Genomic DNA, 14881 nt, shown 5'->3' on the forward strand with positions numbered 1-14881 from the left:
TATATCCAAAAATCATGGTTAAACTCAAAGTGAAAGTATGTTTTTCAAAATGGTCATCAAGATGTCGTTCTTTCGACGGAAATGACTACCTCTTTCAAAAACGACTTGTAACTTGTATTTTCGACTATAAACTTATACTTTTTCTGTTTAGATTCATAAATTTAAGTTCAATACGAAACCGTGGCCACTGGAATCACTCAAAATGGATTAGAAACGAAGAAATGGCGAGTAAAACAAGATTGATAAAAACTACTCATTTTACCTACGTGAAAGTTAGTAATAAATCTATTCCAACCATAACCTAATCAACTTATATTGTATATTATGTAATCTTGAGATACCATAGACACGTATACAATGTTTCGACCTATCATGTCGACCCATCTATATATATATTGCGGAACAACCATAGACACTCTATATGTGAATGTTGGAGTTAGCTATACAGGGTTGAGGTTGATTCCAAAATATATATATAGTTTGAGTTGTGATCAATACTGAGATACGTATACACCGGGTCGTGGATTGATTCAAGATAATATTTATCGATTTATTTCTGTACATCTAACTGTGGACAACTAGTTGTAGGTTACTAACGAGGACAACTGACTTAATAAACTTAAAACATCAAAATGTATTAAAAGTGTTGTAAATATATTTTGAACATACTTTGATATATATGTATATATTGTTATAGGTTCGTGAATCAACCAGTGGCCAAGTCTTACTTCCCGACGAAGTAAAAATCTGTGAAAGTGAGTTATAGTCCCACTTTTAAAATCTAATATTTTTGGGATGAGAATACATGCAGGTTTTATAAATGATTTACAAAATAGACACAAGTACGTAAAACTACATTCTATGGTTGAATTATCGAAATCGAATATGCCCCTTTTTATTAAGTCTGGTAATCTAAGAATTAGGGAACAGACACCCTAATTGACGCGAATCCTAAAGATAGATCTATTGGGCCTAACAAACCCCATCCAAAGTACCGGTTGCTTTAGTACTTCGAAATTTATATCATATCCGAAGGGTATCCCTGAATGATGGGGATATTCTTATATATGCATCTTGTTAATGTCGGTTACCAGGTGTTCACCATATGAATGATTTTTATCTCTATGTATGGGATGTATATTGAAATATGAAATCTTGTGGTCTATTGTTACGATTTGATATATATAGGTTAAACCTATAGCTCACCAACATTTTTGTTGATGTTTTAAGTATGTTTATTCTCAGGTGATTATTAAGAGCTTCCGCTGTCGCATACTTAAATAAGGACAAGATTTGGAGTCCATGCTTGTATGATATTTTGTAAAAACTGCATTCAAGAAACTTATTTCGTTGTAACATATTTGTATTGTAAACCATTATGTAATAGTCGTGTGTAAACATGATATTTTAGATTATCATTATTTGATAATCTACGTAAAGCTTTTTAAACCTTTATTGATGAAATAAAGGTTATGGTTTATTTTAAAATGAATGCAGTCTTTGAAAAACGTCTCATATAGAGGTCAAAACCTCGCAACGAAATCAATTAATATGGAACGTTTTTAATCAATAAGAACGGGACATTTCAGTTGGTATCAGAGCGTTGGTCTTAGAGAACCATAATTTTGCATTAGTGTGTCTTATCGAGTTTGTTAGGATGCATTAGTGAGTCTGGACTTTGACCGTGTTTACTTGAAAAATGATTGCTTAACAAATTTTGTTGGAAACTATATATTTTTAACATGTGAATATTATGTGATATATTAATCTCTTAACGCGTTTGATATTATGTGATAGATGTCTACCTCTAGAACAAGTCCCATTGACTCACCTAATAATAATGAAGAGTCAAATGTAAATTGGAATGATTCGTGGACTGATTCACAAGTTCCCGAAGAGGAACCGGAAGAAGAATCGGAACCGGAAGAAGAATCGGAACCGGAAGAAGAAATAGAACTAGTGGGGGAATTAATAAAACGGTTAAGTAGAAGAAAATCCTCAACCAACAGACCAAAGTTAATTATGGTCAACGGTGTTTCCGCCAAGGAAGCAAAGTATTGGGAGGATTACCAATTCTCCGATGAATCGGATCCCGAAAAGGATTCCGATGATGTTATAGAAATTACCCCAACACAATTTAATAAGGCAAAAGAGAACAATAAGGGAAAGGGTATAAAAATAGAGAAATTTGATTCCAAACCCGATGAACTTTATATGTATCGTCAACACCTGTATTTCTTAAGTTGTGACAATAACTCGGGAACCTCTAAACCACCAGGTTTTTCTAAATCAATGTGGAAAACGACGGCTCGTATTAGGGGAACATCATATATCTCTAGAAACTTCGCAAAAAGAACCAAAACCGAAGAAGAAGAAACGAGCGAGTCAGAATAAGATAGTTGTATTCGTGTGGTGTAATATATGTAATATAGTGTGCTTATGCTTTATGATATATGTAAAAATTGCTTGTATTAATAAGTATTTTTTTTATGAATCTAACTCTTGTCTGTTTTACAGTATAAAAACACAAAATGGATAGACAACCCAATATTTTAAGAGACCTACCCGGAGACATGATTGATTAAATCTTGTCTAGAGTCGGTCAGAATTTCTCGGCACAACTATTTAAGGCAAGATCAGTTTGTAAGACATTCGAAGAACGTTCCAAGAATGCCTTGATTTATAAAAGGCTTTCGTTCGAAAGATGGGGGATATCACATTGGGAAATCCATAAGTTACGATGTGTTTACTTTGACGCATATATTGCGGGGAACCCAAATGCTATTTTACGCAATGGGTTAAGAAATTATTTTGACTCAATATATCCGAATATAGGACTTCGTGATTTAGAAAAAGCAGCTAACATGCAACATAAAGAAGCATGTTATGCTTACGGGTTAGTAATGTTCGCTTCTCACCAAAGTGAGAACAAGAACATCGGGCTACAACTATTAAACAAAACGTTCCCACAAGTGACGGATTCGGTAATTGGGGTAAGAAATGAGGTTTTTAGGTTATTACGAGACTGTTGGTCATTACGTAACCTTCATCCTTTTGACGACGTTACAACACATTGTCTTACTATCGGTCACAACGGTTATGTTCCACAAAACCAAGGATGGGAAGTGGTATTAGTAAAACCAGAATGCATGACTTGTTTCTGGACGTATGAATTACGTGTCTTTATTACCTTTGCTGAACGCCTTATTTATTAACTAGAATTATCTTCGCAACTACTTTGTATCAAAGTTTTATGTGCTATATTTCATGCTATATGTATAAAAAAAAAAGCGGTATTGTAAGTTTGCAAGTTATTGTATAAAGGTTTGAATATGATATATATTTTTTTGTGATTAGTTTTTCATATAGAATTGTAGTAGTTGAAATGGTATGTTAGCTACTAAGTACGAACTTAACGGGTAGGTACTACCCGAATTAAAGAGTATAAAACGCTAATATGAAGAAAGAGCTTTTATAAATAAGTTCATATTACGCTACGAAATACTATTGACTACCCTTGATATTCTATATGATTAACTCGTTTCATTTGACTATTTTGAAGGAAATGGCACCGACTACTCGACACACCTTGAATATGAGCGAAGAGGAATTTCGTGCCTTTCTTGCTTCAAACATAGCCGCAGTACAGGCTGCGCTACATACCAACAATAACCTTGGATCTAGCAGTACAGGAAATTGTGTAGGATGCACCTACAAAGAATTCACTGCCTGCAAACCTTTGGAATTTGATGGAACTGAAGGACCGATCGGATTGAAACGGTGGACCGAGAAGGTCGAATCGGTGTTTGCCATAAGTAAGTGTATTGAAGAGGACAAAGTGAAGTACGCTACGCATACCTTCACAGGTTCTGCGTTAACATGGTGGAATACCTATCTAGAGCAAGTGGCACAAGATGATGCTTACGCACTACCGTGGTCAGCATTCAAGCACTTGATGAACAAGAAGTACCGTCCCAGAACCGAGGTCAATAAGCTCAAGACAGAACTTAGAGGGTTACGAACCCAAGGATTTGATATTACCACGTACGAAAGACGATTCACAGAATTATGCCTATTATGTCGGGGAGCGTTCGAAGATGAGGAAGAGAAGATCGACGCGTTTGTGAAAGGATTACCAGAAAGAATCCAAGAAGATATAAGTTCACACGAGCCCGCCTCCATACAACAGGCATGTAGAATGGCTCACAAACTAGTGAACCAGATTGAAGAAAGAATTAAAGAACAGACTGCTGAAGAGGCCAATGTGAAGCAAGTCAAAAGAAAGTGGGAGGAAAACGGTGATAAGAATCACCAATACAACAACAACAACAATTACAACAATAATCGCAACAACTATCCCAACAATCGCAACATCAATTGTAACTACAACAAACGGCCCAACAACAAAAACAAAAACAACAACAACAACAACAACAACAACAACAGCAACTACAACAATCATCCCAACAACAATAATAACCGCAACAACAACAACAATCAGAAGCAGCTATGCCAAAGGTGTGAAAAGTATCACTCGGGGTTCTGCACCAAATTTTGCAACAAGTGTAAAAGAAATGGTCATAGCGCGGCGAAGTGTGAGGTCTACGGACCAGGGGTTAACAGAACGAAAGGAACAAATGGTGTCGGAACGAGTAATGGCGGAGCAAGTAGTGTCGGAGCAAGTTATGCCAATGTAGTTTGTTATAAATGTGGAAAACCGGGCCACATTATTAAAAATTGCCCGAACCAGGAGAACACAAATGGACAAGGCCGCAGAAGAGTTTTCAATATTAATGCGGCAGAGGCACAGGAAGACCCGGAGCTTGTTACGGGTACGTTTCTTATTGACAATAAATCTGCTTACGTTTTATTTGATTCGGGTGCGGATAGAAGCTATATGAGTAGAGATTTTTGTGCTAAATTAAGTTGTTCATTGACGCCGTTGGATAGTAAATTTTTACTCGAATTAGCAAACAGTAAATTAATTTCAGCAGATTATATATGCCGGAATCGAGAAATTAAACTGGGTAGCGAAATATTTAAGATTGATTTGATACCCGTAGAGTTAGGAAGTTTTGATGTAATAGTTGGCATGGACTGGCTGAAGAAGGTGAAAGCAGAGATTGTATGTTATAAAAATGCAATTCGCATTGTACGAGAAGAAGGAGAACCCTTAATGGTGTACGGAGAAAAGGGCAACACGAAGCTACATCTTATTAGTAATTTGAAGGCATAAAAACTAATAAGAAAATGTTGCTATGCTGTTCTAGCACACGTCGAGAAAGTACAAACTGAAGAAAAGAGCATCAATGATGTTCTCGTCGCAAAAGAATTTCCCGATGTATTTCCGAAAGAATTACTGGGACTACCTCCACATCAATCCGTTGAATTTCAAATAGATCTTGTACCAGGAGCGGCACCAATAGCTCGTGCTCCTTACAGACTCGCACCCAGCGAGATGAAAGAACTGCAAAGCCAATTACAAGAACTTTTAGAGCGTGGTTTCATTCGACCAAGCACATCACCGTGGGGAGCTCCTATTTTGTTTATCAAGAAGAAAGATGGTACATTCAGGTTGTGTATCGACTACCGAGAGTTGAACAAACTTACCATCAAGAACCGCTACCCACTACCGAGAATCGACGACTTATTTGATCAACTACAAGGCTCGTCTGTTTATTCAAAGATTGACTTACGTTCCGGGTATCATCAAATGCGGGTGAAAGAAGATGATATTCCAAAGACTGCTTTCAGAACACGTTACGGTCATTACGAGTTTATGGTCATGCCGTTTGGTTTAACTAATGCACCAGCTGTGTTCATGGACCTTATGAACCGAGTGTGTGGACCATACCTTGACAAGTTTGTCATTGTTTTCATTGATGACATACTTATTTACTCAAAGAATGACCAAGAACACGGTGAACATTTGAGAAAGGTGTTAGAAGTATTGAGGAAGGAATAATTATACGCTAAGTTTTCAAAGTGTGCATTTTGGTTGGAAGAAGTTCAATTCCTCGGTCACATAGTGAACAAAGAAGGTATTAAGGTGGATCCGGCAAAGATAGAAACCGTTGAAAAGTGGGAAACTCCAAAAACTCCGAAACACATACGCCAGTTTTTAGGACTAGCTGGTTACTACAGAAGGTTCATCCAAGACTTTTCTAGAATAGCAAAACCCTTGACTGCATTAACGCATAAAGGGAAGAAATTTGAATGGAAGGATGAACAAGAGAAAGCGTTTCAGTTATTGAAGAAAAAGCTAACTACGGCACCTATATTGTCATTGCCTGAAGGGAATGATGATTTTGTGATTTATTGTGACGCATCAAAGCAAGGTATCGGTTGTGTATTAATGCAACGAACGAAGGTAATTTCTTATGCGTCTAGACAATTGAAGATTCACGAGCAGAATTATACGACGCATGATTTGGAATTAGGCGCGGTTGTTTTTGCATTAAAGACTTGGAGGCACTACTTATATGGGGTTAAAAGTATTATATATACCGACCACACAAGTCTTCAACACATATTTAATCAGAAACAACTGAACATGAGGCAGCGCAGGTGGATTGAATTGTTGAATGATTATGACTTTGAGATTCGTTACCACCCGGGGAAGGCAAATGTGGTAGCCGACGCCTTGAGCAGAAAGGACAGAGAACCCATTCGAGTAAAAGCTATGAATATAATGATTCACAATAACCTTACTACTCAAATAAAGGAGGTGCAACAAGGAGTTTTAAAAGAGGGAAATTTAAAGGATGAAATACTCAAAGGATCGGAGAAGCATCTTAATATTCGGGAAGACGGAACCCTGTATAGGGCTGAAAGGATTTGGGTACCAAAATTTGGAGATATGAGAGAAATGGTACTTAGAGAAGCTCATAAAACCAGATACTCAATACATCCTGGAACGGGGAAGATGTACAAGGATCTCAAGAAACATTTTTGGTGGCCGGGTATGAAAGCCGATGTTGCTAAATACGTAGGAGAATGTTTGACGTGTTCTAAGGTCAAAGCTGAGCATCAGAAACCATCAGGTCTACTTCAACAACCCGAAATCCCGAAATGGAAATGGGAAAACATTACCATGGATTTCATCACTAAATTGCCAAGGACTGCAAGTGGTTTTGATACTATTTGGGTAATAGTTGATCATCTCACCAAATCAACACACTTCCTGCCAATAAGAGAAGATGACAAGATGGAGAAGTTAGCGTGACTGTATTTGAAGGAAGTCATCTCCAGACATGGAATACCAATCTCTATTATCTCTGATAGGGATGGCAGATTTATTTCAAGATTCTGGCAGACATTACAGCAAGCATTAGGAACTCGTCTAGACATGAGTACTGCCTGTCATCCACAAACTAATGGGCAGAGCGAAAGGATGATACAAACGCTTGAAGACATGCTACGAGCATGTGTTATTGATTTCGAAAACAGTTGGGATCGACATCTACCGTTAGCAGAATTTTCCTACAACAACAGCTACCATTCAAGCATTGAGATGGCGCCGTTTGAAGCACTTTATGGTAGAAAGTGCAGGTCTCCAATTTGTTGGAGTGAAGTGGGGGATAGACAAATTACGGGTCCAGAGATAATACAAGAAACTACCGAGAAGATCATCCAAATTCAACAACGGTTGAAAACCGCCCAAAGTCGACAAAAGAGCTACGCTGACATTAAAAGAAAAGATATAGAATTTGACATTGGAGAGATGGTCATGCTTAAAGTTGCACCTTGGAAAGGCGTTGTTCGATTTGGTAAACGAGGGAAATTAAATTCAAGGTATATTGGACCATTCAAGATTATTGATCGTGTCGGACCAGTAGCTTACCGACTTGAGTTACCTCAACAACTCGCGGCTGTACATAACACTTTCCACGTCTCGAATTTGAAGAAATGTTTTGCTAAAGAAGATCTCACTATTCCGTTAGATGAAATCCAAATCAATGAAAAACTTCAATTCATCGAAGAACCCGTCGAAATAATGGATCGTGAGGTTAAAAGACTTAAGCAAAACAAGATACCAATTGTTAAGGTTCGATGGAATGCTCGTAGAGGACCCGAGTTCACCTGGAAATGAGAAGATCAGATGAAGAAGAAATACCCGCATTTATTTCCAGAAGATAAGTCAACACCTCCAACTGCTTAAAATTTCGGGACGAAATTTATTTAACGGGTAGGTACTGTAGTGACCCGAACTTTTCCATGTTTATATATATATATTTATATATATATATATATATATATATATATATATATATATATATATATATATATATATATATATATATATATATATATATATATATATATATATATATATATATATATATATATTAAATGAAATTGTTATTTTACATGATTAAGTGTTTCCAACATGTTAAGCAATCAAACTTGTTAAGACTTGATTAATTGAAATAGGTTTCATATAGACAATTGACCACCCAAGTTGACCGGTGATTCACGAACGTTAAAACTTGTAAAAACTATATGATGACATATATATGGTTATATATATAGTTAACATGATATTATGATAAGTAAACATATCATTAAGTATATTAACAATGAACTACATATGTAAAAACAAGACTACTAACTTAATGATTTTGAAACGAGACATATATGTAACGATTATCGTTGTAACGACATTTAATGTATATATATCATATTAAGAGATATTCGTACATCATAATATCATGATAATATAATAATTTAAAATCTCTTTTGATATTATAAAGATTGGGTTAACAACATTTAACAAGATCGTTAACCTAAAGGTTTCAAAACAACACTTACATGTAACGACTAACGATGACTTAACGACTCAGTTAAAATGTATATACATGTAGTGTTTTAATATGTATTCATACACTTTTGAAAGACTTCAAGACACTTATCAAAATACTTCTACTTAACAAAAATACTTACAATTACATCCTCGTTCAGTTTCATCAACAATTCTACTCGTATGCACCCGTATTTGTACTCGTACAATACACAGCTTTTAGATGTATGTACTATTGGTATATACACTCCAATGATCAGCTCTTAGCAGCCCATGTGAGTCACCTAACACATGTGGGAACCATCATTTGGTAACTAGCATGAAATATCTCATAAAATTACAAAAATATGAGTAATCATTCATGACTTATGACTTATTTACATGAAAACAAAATTACATATCCTTTATATCTAATCCATACACCACCGACCAAAAACACCTACAAACACTTTCATTCTTCAATTTTTTTCATCTAATTGATCTCTCTCAAGTTCTATCTTCAAGTTCTAAGTGTTCTTCATAAATTCCAAAAGTTCTAGTTTCATAAAATCAAGAATACTTCCAAGATTGCAAGTTTACTTCCAAGTTTTCTAAATCCATTCCAAGTAATCATCCAAGATCAAGAAACCTTTATTACTTACAGTAGGTTATCTTTCTAATACAAGGTAATAATCATATTCAAACTTTAATTCAATTTCTATAGCTATAACAATCTTATTTCGAGTGGAAATCTTACTTGAAATTGTTTTCGTGTCAAGATTCTGCTTCAAGAACTTTCAAGCCATCCAAGGATCCTTTGAAGCTAGATCCATTTTTCTCATTTCCAATAGGTTTATCCAAAGAACTTTAGGTAGTAATGATGTTCATAACATCATTCGATTCATACATAAAAAGCTGTCTTATTCAACGTTATAAACTTGTAATCACTAGAACATAGTTTAGTTAATTCTAAACTTGTTCGCAAATAAAGTTAATCCTTCTAACTAGACTTTTAAAATCAACTAAACACATGTTCTATATCTATATGATATGCTAACTTAATGATTTAAAACCCGAAAACACGATAAACACCATAAAACTGGATATACGCCGTCGTAGTAAAACCGGGGGCTGTTTTGGTTGGGATAATTAAAAGTTAAGAAGAACTTTGATTTAAAAGCTATACTTCTGAAAAAATGATTTTTCTTATAAACATGAAACTATATCCAAAAATCATGGTTAAACTCAAAGTGAAAGTATGTTTTTCAAAATGGTCATCAAGACGTCGTTCTTTCGACGGAAATTACTACCTCTTTCAAAAACGACTTGTAACTTGTATTTTCGACTATAAACTTATACGTTTTCTGTTTAGATTCATAAAGTTAAGTTCAATACGAAACCGTGGCCACTGGAATCACTCAAAACGGATTAGAAACGAAGAAATGGCGAGTAAAACAAGATTGATAAAAACTACTCATTTTACCTACGTGAAAGTTAGTAATAAATCTATTCCAACCATAACCTAATCAACTTATATTGTATATTATGTAATCTTGAGATACCATAGACACGTATACAATGTTTCGACCTATCATGTCGACCCATCTATATATATTGCGGAACAACCATAGACACTCTATATGTGAATGTTGGAGTTAGCTATACAGGGTTGAGGTTGATTCCAAAATATATATATAGTTTGAGTTGTGATCAATAATGAGATACGTACACACCGGGTCGTGGATTGATTCAAGATAATATTTATCGATTTATTTCTGTACATCTAACTGTGGACAACTAGTTGTAGGTTACTAACGAGGACAGCTGACTTAATAAACTTAAAACATCAAAATGTATTAAAAGTGTTGTAAATATATTTTGAACATACTTTGATATATATGTATATATTGTTATAGGTTCGTGAATCAACCAGTGGCCAAGTCTTACTTCCCGACGAAGTAAAAATCTGTGAAAGTGAGTTATAGTCTCACTTTTAAAATCTAATATTTTTGGGATGAGAATACATGCAGGTTTTATAAATGATTTGCAAAATAGACACAAGTACGTGAAACTACATTCTATGGTTGAATTATCGAAATCGAATATGCCCCTTTTTATTAAGTCTGGTAATCTAAGAATTAGGGAACAGACACCCTAATTGATGCGAATCCTAAAGATAGATCTATTGGGCCTAACAAACCCCATCCAAAGTACCGGATGCTTTAGTACTTCGAAATTTATATCATATCTGAAGGGTGTCCCGGAATAATGGGGATATTCTTATATATGCATCTTGTTAATGTCGGTTACCAGGTGTTCACCATATGAATGATTTTTATCTCTATGTATGGGATGTATATTGAAATATGAAATCTTGTGGTCTATTGTTACGATTTGATATATATAGGTTAAACCTATAACTCACCAACATTTTTGTTGACGTTTTAAGCATGTTTATTCTCAGGTGATTATTAAGAGCTTCCGCTGTCGCATACTTAAATAAGGACAAGATTTGGAGTCCATGCTTGTATGATATTGTGTAAAAACTACATTCAAGAAACTTATTTCGTTGTAACATATTTGTATTGTAAACCATTATCTAATAGTCGTGTGTAAACAGGATATTTTAGATTATCATTATTTGATAATCTACGTAAAGCTTTTTAAACCTTTATTGATGAAATAAAGGTTATGGTTTATTTTAAAATGAATGCAGTCTTTGAAAAACGTCTCATATAGAGGTCAAAACCTCACAACGAAATCAATTAATATGGAACGTTTTTAATCAATAAGAACGGGACATTTCAGTATGTAGCGCATCCTGTATTGCGTCTATGTTTGCAGCAAGAAAGGTACGAAATTCCTCTTCGCTCATATTCATGGTGTGTCGAGTAGTCGGTGCCATTTCCTTTAAAATAGCCAACTGAATCGAGTTAATCATACAGAATATTAAGAGTAGTCAATAGTATTTCGTAGCATAATATGAACTCATTTATAAAAGCTTTTTCTTCATATTAGCGTTTTATAAGTTTAAATTCGGGTACTACCTACCCGTTAAGTTCATACTTAGTAGCTAATATACAATTCCATATGAAAAACTGATTATAATAATATATCACATACAAATATTCTTCAAACTTACAACATCGCTATATTACATATAACATGAAATATAGTACACTTTGATACAGGACAGTTTTGAAGATAAATCTTGTTAATACGCAAGTTGTTCAGCAAAAGAAATAAAGACACGTAATTCATAAGTCCAGAAACAAGTCATGCATTCTGGTTTTACTAAGACGACTTCCCATCCTTGGTCTTGTGGAAAATAACCGTTATGACCATTGGCTAGGCAGCATGTTGTAATGTCGTCAAAGGACGAGGGTTTTGTAATGTCCAACAGCCCCGTAATAATCTAAAAACCTTGTTTCTCACCCCAACTACTGAATCCGTCACTCGTGGAAAGGTTTTATTTAAAAGTTGCAATCCGATGTTCTTTTTCTCACTTTGGTAAGAAGCGAACATCACTAACCCGTAAGCATAACATGCTTCTTTATGTTGCATGTTAGAAGCTCTTTCTAATTCACGAAATCCTATGTTGGGATATGTTGAGTCAAAATAGGTTCTTAACCCGTAGCGTAAAATTGCATTTGGGTTCCCCGCATTTAACACTTTAAAGAAAATACGGCGTAACTTACGGTCTCCCCAATGTGATATACCCCGCCTATCAAAGGAAAGCCTTTTATAAACTAAGGCATTTCTGGAAAGTCTTTCAAATGTTTGACAAGTTAATTTTGCCATAATTAATTGTGCTGATGAATTCTGACCGACTCTAGACAAGATTTCCTCAATCATATCCTCTGGTAGATCTTCTAAAATATTCGGTTGTCTACCCTTAACGTCCATTTTGTTTTTATACTGTAAAATAGATAAGGATTAGATTCGTAAAAGATAATTAACAAACAATACAAGCAATTTTTACATAGAACATAAAAGTACAAGTACACTACAATACATATAATACACAACATGACTACAACCCTTTAATCTGAATCACTGGTTTCTTCTTCTTCGGACTTGGTTCGTTTTCCTAATTTTCTAGGAATATATGGTGTTCCTCTAATACGAGCCGTCGTTTTCCACAATGGTTTAGAAAAACCTGGTGGTTTAGAGGTTCCCGGGTCATTGTTACATTTTAGGAAATACGAATGTTGCCGATACATATAAAGTTCATCGGGGTTGGAATCGGGTTTCTCAATTTTTATACCTTTTCCCTTGTTATTTTCTTTCGCTTTATTAAATTAGGTTGAGGTAATTTCTATAACATCATCGGAATCCTCATCGGAATCCGATTCATCAGAAAATTGGTAATCTTCCCAATATTTTGCTTCCTCGGCGGAAACACCATTGACCATTATTAACTATGGTCCGTTGGTTGAGGATTTTCTTTTATTTAATCGATTTACTATAGGTATCAATATTTCTTCCTCCGGAACCTCTTCTTCTTCCCGTTCCTCCTCTTCCGGTTCCTCTTCTTCCGGTTCCTCTTCTTCCGGTTCCTCCTCTTCCGGTTCCTCCTCTTCCGGTTCCTCTTCTTCCGGTTCCTCTTCGGGAATTTGTGAATCTTCCCAAAAAATATTCGACTCTTCATTATTATTAGGTGAATCGATGGGATTTGTACTAGTGGTAAACATCTATCACACAATATCAAATACATTAAGAGGTTAATATATCACATAATATTTACATGTTAATAATATATAGTTTCCAACAAAAGTGTTAAGCAATCGTTTTTAACGAAAACACAGTCGAAGTCCAGACTCACTAATGTATCCTAACAAACTCGATAAGACACACTAATGCAAATTTCTGGTTCTCTAAGACCAACGCTCGGATACCAACTGAAATGTCCCGTTCATATTTATTATAAACGTTCCATATTAATTGATTTCGTCGCGAAGTTTTGACCTCTATATGAGACGTTTTTCAAAGACTGCATTTATTTTTAAAACAACCATAACCTTTATTTTATCTATAAAGGTTTAAAAAGTATTACGTAGATTATCAAATAATGATAATCTAAAATATACCGTTTACACACGACCAATACATAATGGTTTACAATAAGAATATATTACATCAAAAATAAGTTTCTTGAATGCAGTTTTTACATAACATCATACAAGCATGGACTCCAAATCTTGTCCTTATTTTAGTATGCAACAGCGGAAGCTCTTAATAATCACCTGAGAATAAACATGCTTAAAACGTCAACAAAAATGTTGGTGAGTTATAGGTTTAACCTGTATATTATCAAATCATAATAATAGACCACAAGATTTCATATTTCAATATACATCTCACACATAGAGATAAAAATCATTCATATGGTGAACACCTGGTAACCGACATTAACAAGATGCATATAAGAATATCCCCTATCATTTCGGGAAATCCTTCGGACATGATAAAAACGAATTCGAAGTACTAAAGAATCCGGTACTTTGGATGGGGTTCGTTAGGCTCAATAGATCTATCTTTAGGATTCACGTCAATTAGTAGATCAGTTTACTAATTCTTAGGCTACCAAGCAAAAGGGGGCATATTCGGCTTCGATCATTCACCCATATAATTTAGTTTCAATTACTTGTGTCTATTTCGTAAAATATTTATAAAACTGCATGTATTCTCATCCCAAAATATTAGATTTTAAAAGTGGGACTATAACTCACTTTCACAGATTTTTACTTCGTCGGGAGTAAGACTTGGCCACTGGTCGATTCACGAACCTATAACAAATATATACATATATATATCAAAGTATGTTCAAAATATATTTACAACATTTTTAATACATTTTGATGTTTTAAGTTTATTAAGTCAACTGTCCTCGTTAGTAACCTACAACTAGTTGTCCATAGTTAGATGTACAGAAATAAATTGATATATATTATCTTGAATCAATCCATGACCCAGTGTATACACGTCTCAGGCTAGATCACAACTCAAAGTATATATATTTTTGGAATCAACCTCAACCCTGTATAGCTAGCTCAAACATTACTGCATATAGAGTGTCTATGGTTGTTCCAAATAATATAT

Source organism: Rutidosis leptorrhynchoides, chromosome 9, assembly GCF_046630445.1.
Source record: "Rutidosis leptorrhynchoides isolate AG116_Rl617_1_P2 chromosome 9, CSIRO_AGI_Rlap_v1, whole genome shotgun sequence".
Taxonomy (NCBI): Eukaryota; Viridiplantae; Streptophyta; class Magnoliopsida; order Asterales; family Asteraceae; genus Rutidosis; species Rutidosis leptorrhynchoides.